General features: G+C 40.5%; 1 protein-coding gene across 1 annotated transcript in view; it reads left to right on the plus strand.

Annotated features, from left to right (window-relative positions):
• The first annotated feature begins 3,591 nt into the window (after positions 1-3,591).
• KLF3 (Kruppel-like factor 3 (basic)) overlaps positions 3,592-8,342 on the plus strand; it is a 21,437-nt gene continuing 16,686 nt past the window's right edge. Inside the window, exon 1 of the mRNA XM_009580347.1 lies at positions 3,592-3,639. The gene's annotated coding sequence lies outside the window, so the exon portion shown is untranslated. The remainder of the gene's footprint in view (positions 3,640-8,342) is intronic.

Raw genomic sequence — 8,342 nt, forward strand, 5'->3', positions numbered from 1 at the left:
GACAGGCTCGTCTTCGCTTAGAGACTGCAGTGTCATCGCATCCCGCACGGGATACCGTGCCCGACGAAACGGAGGTGAAAAGTATAGCGGGTTCCCTCGGTTCTGAGGGCGTTGGGGGAAATACCAGGGCAGGAGCTCGCCTCTTGGCAGCGTCCCGCCAGTAGCGCGAAGCTGATCGGCAGCGCCGTGTCCCCGGTTTAACTCCCAGTGAAGTCAAGGATGAAACAGGCTCTCAAAAATTTATCCCTCGAATTGTCATCTAACCTTAGCACCACTTAGCTATGATGTAGGCGAAGTTAAAACGCGTAGCGTCTAGGACAGCACGGCAGTGAAGTGTGGAGTTAGAAATAACGACCGTAATTAGCTTCCCTCTTCTGGATGCCGTTTTTGTTTTGGTTGGTTGTTTTTTTTTTTTAAAGCGAAGTGGGAATAAGAGTTACTTGCTTTGGAGCTTTGTCAGGTGAGCGCCTGGCACAGCTTTCCAGGGGAGCCCTGGAAAAGAAAGGTTCAGCAACAGGAGCCCGTGCGGGGAGATCACAGCACCTAACCAGAGATTGGGAGAAAGACCTATTTCAGAGTAGCTCAAGTGGTCATTCAAGAGTTATATGAAAAAAATACATGAAAGTTGCTTTGTGTACTCCCCTGGTGATTTGGGTACTGTACCTGCACTGTCTGCTGTTTTATTTGCTTCCTCACCTTTGAAAATGCAGGAAGTGTCACTATTTGTGGAGCTGAACTCTGAAGGTTTTGTTGTTGGAAAAAGCTGAATTTGGGTGGCTGACAGGAGAACTTTGAAGACTTCACTTTATTTAAACTAATATCCGTAAATGTTCATTACCTGTATTGAAAACAAAGGATTACATGGCTGACCACTAATGATTTTTCCATAGAATACTTTTAAGATACGCTGTCTTGATAATCACGAGGACCTGCTTCTTGTGTGAGAGGAATTACATCTGGATTTGATAATCCTGCCTGACCCAGAAGAGATTTATTTCAAACTAACTTTCTTCTTGTATTTTTAAGAATATTTTGTCTACTATCAAAATACAAAAAGCCTGAAGCTGACTTGAGCGGCCTTTTTTCTTTTTTCCCAAGCAGGCAAATACTTATTTTTTCCCCTGCACACCATGTTATAGATACGTTATAGGAGACTGAGGGTAAGGGCAGGGGAAAAAAAAAAGATACTAAATGGTCTCTCCCTTCCCTGAGAAACCAAGCAAAATTTCTCCTAAGTAGGAGAGCTGCGAGGGAGCCCTTAGGTACTGTGAGGATATGACCTAGGCAACACCTGTTTAGCCAAAAGGAAAGTCTTCAGATAAATAATGATGTAAATATGAGTGAGATTAGTCGAAGGCTCTGAGATAATAGAGATGGGAGTTATACAACCACCAAATTACTTACATTTCCAGATTCAGTATGAAGAAAGTAAGGAACTGATACTATCGGCATAAAACCTACACCTACACATTGCTGTGCAGATGCTGTACTAGCTAGTTGTCACCTCATGTGCGTTGTTAAACTTGAGCCATGAAACCCCACAGCAATTACTAGTGTTACTGTGGTACTGGTCCACATAATTTGCTGTAAGACGTTCTCACGTTGGATAATATTAGATGTCCCACCCATGGTATATAAATAACCGATGCAAACTATGTAAAAGGAGAGAGAGTATTTGAAACCGTGGCTTTGAAGGAAAACGAATGTTCAAATTATTCTATTGCATGACATCTAGACAAGATGTGCCTTTCCTCTGCCTCGTGTCGTCAACTTATTTCATTTATTCAGCTGTATATTTGGGTGCTTCAAGAATAAAGGCATTATATCCATGGAAAATCAGGTCCTGAGATGAAGTCTGAGTGCATATGAAACAGGGATGTAGAAGGCTAAGCATGTGCTGGCTTAGAAAAATATTCTTGGGTGCTCTGGGTGATACTGGTCCTCAGCTATTGAGCAGTATTGAGCAAAAGTGAGACACTGTCCAGGAGCAACCCCTAGCTTTACAAATCACTCCTGCAATGGTCTGATCCCCCTAGCTCTCCCTACAAAGAAGGTGCTTACCATCAGGCTGGGCGCTGCCTGTTTGATGTTATGAAGCCCTAGCTCTGTTTAGCTACGGGCATTCTGTAAATACAATAATAAACCAACTAGTCCTAGGGAGGGTTTCAGCTAATCGTCATGACCCGTGGTGTCTAAAAATCTCCTGCTCCCTGATGTTAAGGGAGCCTGTTTGTAAATAGGGCAGGTCCCCTGCATAAGGACAGTGTTTTTATTCACACCCAATGAACAAACACCTCCACCCACTGTTGTTGTTTTAAAAGACTCCAGCTGCTCATGAATATAGGGTCAGGGAGGGCCGCCTAAATGTTTCTCTGTGCTTTCTCCCCAGCGCAGCCAGCAGAGCTGTTTCCTGTTCTTTGTTTCAAGGCTGGGGTTTGCGTCACACATTCCAAGTGGCATATGTGGTGCTCTTTCCTGTTTCAGGCTGTTTTCTGGCAGATCGGTAGCCTCGTCCAGGCCCCTTGTCACTGCCCCTCAACTCCCAATCCCCACCCAATGAGTTATCATGTCTCTACACACTCACGATTGCTTAAGATGCCTGTGTTATGTCATAATGAGGTTTCCAAGTTAACCTTTAATGCACGCCCTCGACTCCAATATATTTATGGGGATGAACTGGAGAGCTTCACTCCCGTCGCTGAAAACTTGCACTCGAGTCTCCAGAAAGTTGTGAGCCAGTTTCCTGCGCTTGCTTGCTCATCAGCCGATCTGGAATAGCTCCATTAAAGTCACGGTGTTACACTGGTGTAATAAGTGAGAAGAGAATCTGCATCTGTAGGCTCATACTTGTAAGAGGGTTTTGGCTTCTGCCCTTACCCAACCTGAATGGCCCACCATAAGCACTTTGTATTTCCAGATCTCAAAAGGAACAGATATTTTCTCCTTATACAAGCTAGAAGATTCACTGTCTTCCAGATGTAACACAGAAAATGAGGCACTGCTGGCTAACTTTTCTTTGGAATAAATAGGTATGGCTGTCTCACATTTCTGAAGGCATAAAAATAAATTTTTTTCTCCTGTTTTTATATTTGTCTTGTCCCCCCACCCTGTTGCAGGCAGACATAGATAAACATCGAGAGGAAATTCAGAAAGAGAACATAAATCTTTCTGTTGCTTTGGATCTGACAGAAGAAGAGCTAAAGGACCCAAGCCAAAGCTCATTGAAATCAAGAGAAAGACTTGCATTAACTTCAGTGGGCTTTCAATCAGGCCCTGGATGAAAATGCAAGATGGAATGTTTATTCTTCTCTGTCACTTACGGGCCAGAATATGCATGGTTTCTGTACACACAGAAATACTTCCACCCTTTTCATTTTACCCCTGTTTTATTTCACTCGTTTTTTAAGTATTCTTTTAGTTCCTGCTATTGCTCTTTTGAATACTAAAAGCTAGCTGTTTGTGATCATTGCAGGTATCTTTTAAGAAGTATCCGAAATACATGCTTTAAACTTCCTCTTTCAGGGCTTAATTGTATGTGAAAAATAATTTTTACTGAATTACGTGCATATCCTTACATCAGCTTGTTTTTTGTCTGTTCAGAAATCCAGGTAACAAGAAGCATTTGGCCACACAGTTTTGGTAAGTTGTTTATTGATTATTTTCATTTGTTACTCTCAGTTGTTTTTACTTCACTGTTTTTCTGTTAATTTCAGAATATCAGGGATGAGTTTATCCATTGGAACCCGATTAAATATCTTAATTCTGGTACTGTTAATTTGCACAGGATTTCAAACATACTTAATCTTTTTTCCCATGACAGAGGAAAAATGTTGCATTTAACTGCATTTAATATTGGAAACCGGTGTATAATAAATGCAGTAAATTTTGTGGTTCACAGCTTTTTGTAGCCAGAAGTTCTACAAAATCAGAGACTGAGATTAAAATTATAATAGTTTTGTAAACCAACTTTTTAATATTAATTAACACCGCTAACAGGAGGTCTTTTAGAGTTCTTTTATGCTGTCAGCATTGAAGCTTTGTGTTTTCATTCCGAGGCTAGTTGCTACCAATCCAGAATATGAAGTTTGGCAGAGCTGGTTTTAGGAGAGATTTAACCCTTCCCTGTTAAGCATTCACTTGATGCCGAGACTTCCTTTGAGGGTTTTGTAGCCGTAGTGGATATCTCCTAGGGGAAGGAAGTGTAAGCGTAGATCAGCCAAATGGAAAGATAAAGTTCTAACAGGTTTTTAATAGTAAACTAAGTCAGAATGGAAAAAAAAACCGTGTGGTCTGCCTATCATGCAGTCAGTGTGTGTTACCAACAAACTAACTTGATCCATGAAGGCATGACAGACTTTCCACTTTTAAAGAATCTAAACTGCTTTGATCACTGTCTCATTTGTACCCACTACACTATCCAGCTCTTCCCCCTGGTTTTTTTTTTCCACTTCCGTAGGTACACAGAAGTTCATTGACATTTGCCTGTATTCAAATCCTCATTCAAATTAATTGCTTAGGCTATTATTCATAAATATACACTTCCTTTCTTTAGGATTAGATTTTTTTTCTTCTCCCCCATAGTATCAAAAATCTTGAATCTCTTGTTTCATATTTTTCATGAAATAGCAGAACGTAAGAGAACAGCATTTTGTGTCATTCTTCCCTCGTAATAAAAAGACAGGATTTCTATTTCTTCTTTTAAATTATCTTCAAAATTAACCTCTTAAGAAAAATACAACAAAAAAACAAAGTTCAGTTTGGAAAGGAAAGATTATCATACCATTCCACATACTTCACTTGTTTTCGAAAGTCTGATCTTTTATCCTTACTAGACTGTTTCTCCTTCTAAGAAGTAGCTTGAGACAGGAAACCAGACAGCAGTCTGCCCTGATAAGGGAGAATATTGTCTAATGGAGGTGCCTCAAGAGCTTTTCTTTCTCTCTCTCTTAGGTTCAGTAAATGTAAAACTGAAGGTTGAACAGGCTTTACGTGGGCTCCATTTTTCCTTGGTAGAGAAGACATTTTCTTAACGAGCACTGCAAGAACTTTTTTGCCCAAAATTTTTACATACAAGAAAGACATTTCCAGGCATGTGGCTTCAAAAAGCCTGCAACAGTATTTTTACAGTAAATTTAATGGAAATACTGATTAGTCTGCTACACAGCTGATAAATTATGTCAAAGCAGTTCTAAGTCAAACAAAGTGACGTCAGCAAAGTTAGGATGCACAAGTTGTGCAAAACCCCAGATTTTTCAGCCTGCTTGCAGTTCTGAAAGGAGGAAGGTAAAAGATTTTCAAGTCAATAAAAAGCAAAAATAGTCTGAAATACTAAATAACAGAATCCTACAGAAATACTCTTTTTCTTTGGGCCTATCAAGTAAAACTTTCAGCAGAAAATTTTTGTCCAGGTAGTATTTTCTTTTTACATGATATCCTAGCTTTTTCAACAGTTATTACCGTTTCCCAGTGGCAATCCAGCAAATAAACAAACATAGAAGGCTGTAAATCAGTAAAACGTTTTCTTGGTGTACTAGTTCTTCATGATTCTCCCCCTGCTCTGTTCTTCAGGGACTGGCTGCTCCAGTCCCTTCCCCCAGCACCGTGTCTGGGCCTTGCTGCTTCCCCTGCTCTTGCTTTGACTGAGTCTGACTGCTCTGCTGAGCTGGAGACTTTCTTTGCCTGCTGCTATTTTGGGGCCCAGTGCAGTTAAGCGCTTGCTTACTTCCCATTAAAGTTAATGGAACTTTAGAAACGTTTTTTTGCTGACTCAGGTCTTGATGAGCAACTGGTACAGTAAGTGCAAACACATCTTGTTACTAGCCCTGGAAAACTCTTTTCCTACCCTTTCCAGGGAATCCTGCTCTCAGAAACTGATTTTTCTCTGTCAAGCTCTCTTTCAAGGTTAAACTGAAGAAGACTTCTCACCCAGGTTCAGAAAACCTCCCCACCCTTTGGATTTTGTCAGTGGAGAGTCTTTTGACGTTACCACTTCTCCTTAGTATCAGGGGAAGTTTGTCTTGAGGCTCGCAGAAGTAATAGTTTCAGAGCAACAGCCTAAGTCCCAAAGGGCTTGGACTGAAGAGCTTTGGCCACATGACTTACGTTGGCAGCTAGACACTGCAAGAGCTGCAGTGTCTTTGTGGAGGGCACTCATGCAGTGCTAATTTAGCAGATATCATCACATTATTCTGTAATTATACCAACAATAACAATCATACCTTGAAGCTTCTAGACAAAGCCTCACTGTACCAGAGGGCAGCATTCCTTGCTTCCCCCAGGCACAAAGATGGAGAAAGCAAACCCCGAGCATGCTTTCACGCAGGGTGAAGAGAGGCAGAATTTATGGGCACCACCCCCCTGTCCACAACAAGAGTATCTGTCAGGTCACTGACTGTTCTTCCAGGTATTTAATGAGAGCAAAGGCTCTATGTTAGAGGGAGGCTTTGTAGTTGTTGGATGTGCACAGTCAAAACTGGTCCTGCACCCCACCCCTTCCTTTCACAACAGGTCTGCAGAGTTGGTGGACCTTGAAGGTAGATGTACAGAGCTGCTGGGAGTAGCTGCAATGTGGTTGCTCTTCTCCAGCTGCTTTGCAGTGCAGATGTGTAGTCTGAGTGCATTCTTTAACCGCTTTGCTCATTTCTTCCAGGGTAAATAATCTGTACAAGTCCTTCTTGTCAGAATACGCATTAAGTACCTTTAAGCTTTCATTCACACTTAATTACATCTCTGAAACAGTAAACCATGCCTGTCAGGAAGTTAATATCAAGAAGTCTTCAATCCTGACAAGGCGGTGAGCTCTACCAATGATGAACTTCCTTTCTGAAAGGGATACTTCACTGCATAAGGGCAGAGTTTGTGTTTTTTCTGGCTTGCTGTCTTCACTGGACTTCAGATAGGAGAATACTGAGGGACTTTGCCTGGACTTTACCTTACACCTGTCCTTATTTGCATACAAAACCCAATTGCTTCATTTGTCTTTCTGAAGTACAGGGTGTGAGCAAAATCTTATCAAAAGCCATGTCCTGTTTGGACAAGTTGGACTGACTTGGCAGAGATCCACAGGGTGGAGTGAATGGGAGGAGGCAAGAAAGTAAAACTGGGTGGCTTGTTAGCAGAAAAAGAGAGGGAGAGCAAAAAAAAGAGAGGGTGGAATGTTTGCCTACCGGATTGTAGTTAATTATTTAGTTTCAGATTACATGCATTTTAAATTCTTTTAACCCACATGAAAAAAACCCTTTAATGCAAAACAGTTTATCTAACAACGTGAAAGACAAAGGCCCTTATTTTTTAATACACTTAATATTAATATATTGTTGTCTCCTCACTGTTTCTTGCAGGGTACCTCAGGAATGAGAGACGGTATTTTTGATTTTCCAGAAATTAGTTTATTTACTAAATAATTTGTGGGCTTTCAAACAAGTACATTATGAAATCAGAGTGTAAAGTAGAATCCAACTGTTTTTTCATTCTTCTGTAATAGAAACAGATAAGGCTGTTTACCTTCCCTATTGCCCCCTTCTCAAATGTTTAGGACAAAGATCGGGAGGTTTTGAGTTAGTAGGCATGATTTTACAAATAGACCGGGAAAAACTACTGACTTTTACTAGAAGTAGCATGCTTTATTTGTGTGTGAGTGTGCATGCATGTATTTTGTGTGTGAATGTGGTCCAAGCAATCAATTTGGAGCATTATTTTTAAATACAAAGAGAATTGTTTTGTGAATTTATTTGCAGCCTTAGGAAAGTGTCCTTCTGAGCTAACTTTTAAATGCCAGACCCAAAGCTGGTTTATATTGACTCTATAGCAGCTCTATCAGTTTCCACCAAATAAGAATCGGACCTTCTGATCTGGACCGACAGGACCGAGTGTTATATATTAATTAATTTTCTGTTCTTGAAAATTGGTTTCCAGTCACTATCAGATCGGGAAAAGAAACCTACTGCTTAAGAGTAACATGTGATAAAGAAAGAAGTGCTCCACATCTGTATATGATGCAGCAATAAAAGTAACATTTTTCTCTGCTGTTCTTAGATGATTGCATCTGAGAAAGATTGAGAATTACTTTTCACTTTCATTCAGGGCATTACACTCTCTGTTGTCTATGTCAGTCTAATTCCTGCACAGTAATTTAGAGCCCTCTCAGGATACACTCAAATGTATAGCATGACATGTGAAATGTGTATCGAGTGTCCTTCACACACTTTCTTGAAGTAAAAAGTGAAAAGGAGTGACTCTTAAACTAGAAGAAAAAAGCCAATTTTAAAACAACAAAAATGACAAGAGTAGCCAGGGAGCATGACTGCTTGCTTAAAACAAACTCATTCTTTCCTTCTCTCTCT

The sequence above is a fragment of the Fulmarus glacialis genome, unplaced genomic scaffold (genome assembly GCF_000690835.1).
Source record: "Fulmarus glacialis isolate BGI_N327 unplaced genomic scaffold, ASM69083v1 scaffold35316, whole genome shotgun sequence".
NCBI lineage: Eukaryota > Metazoa > Chordata > Aves > Procellariiformes > Procellariidae > Fulmarus > Fulmarus glacialis.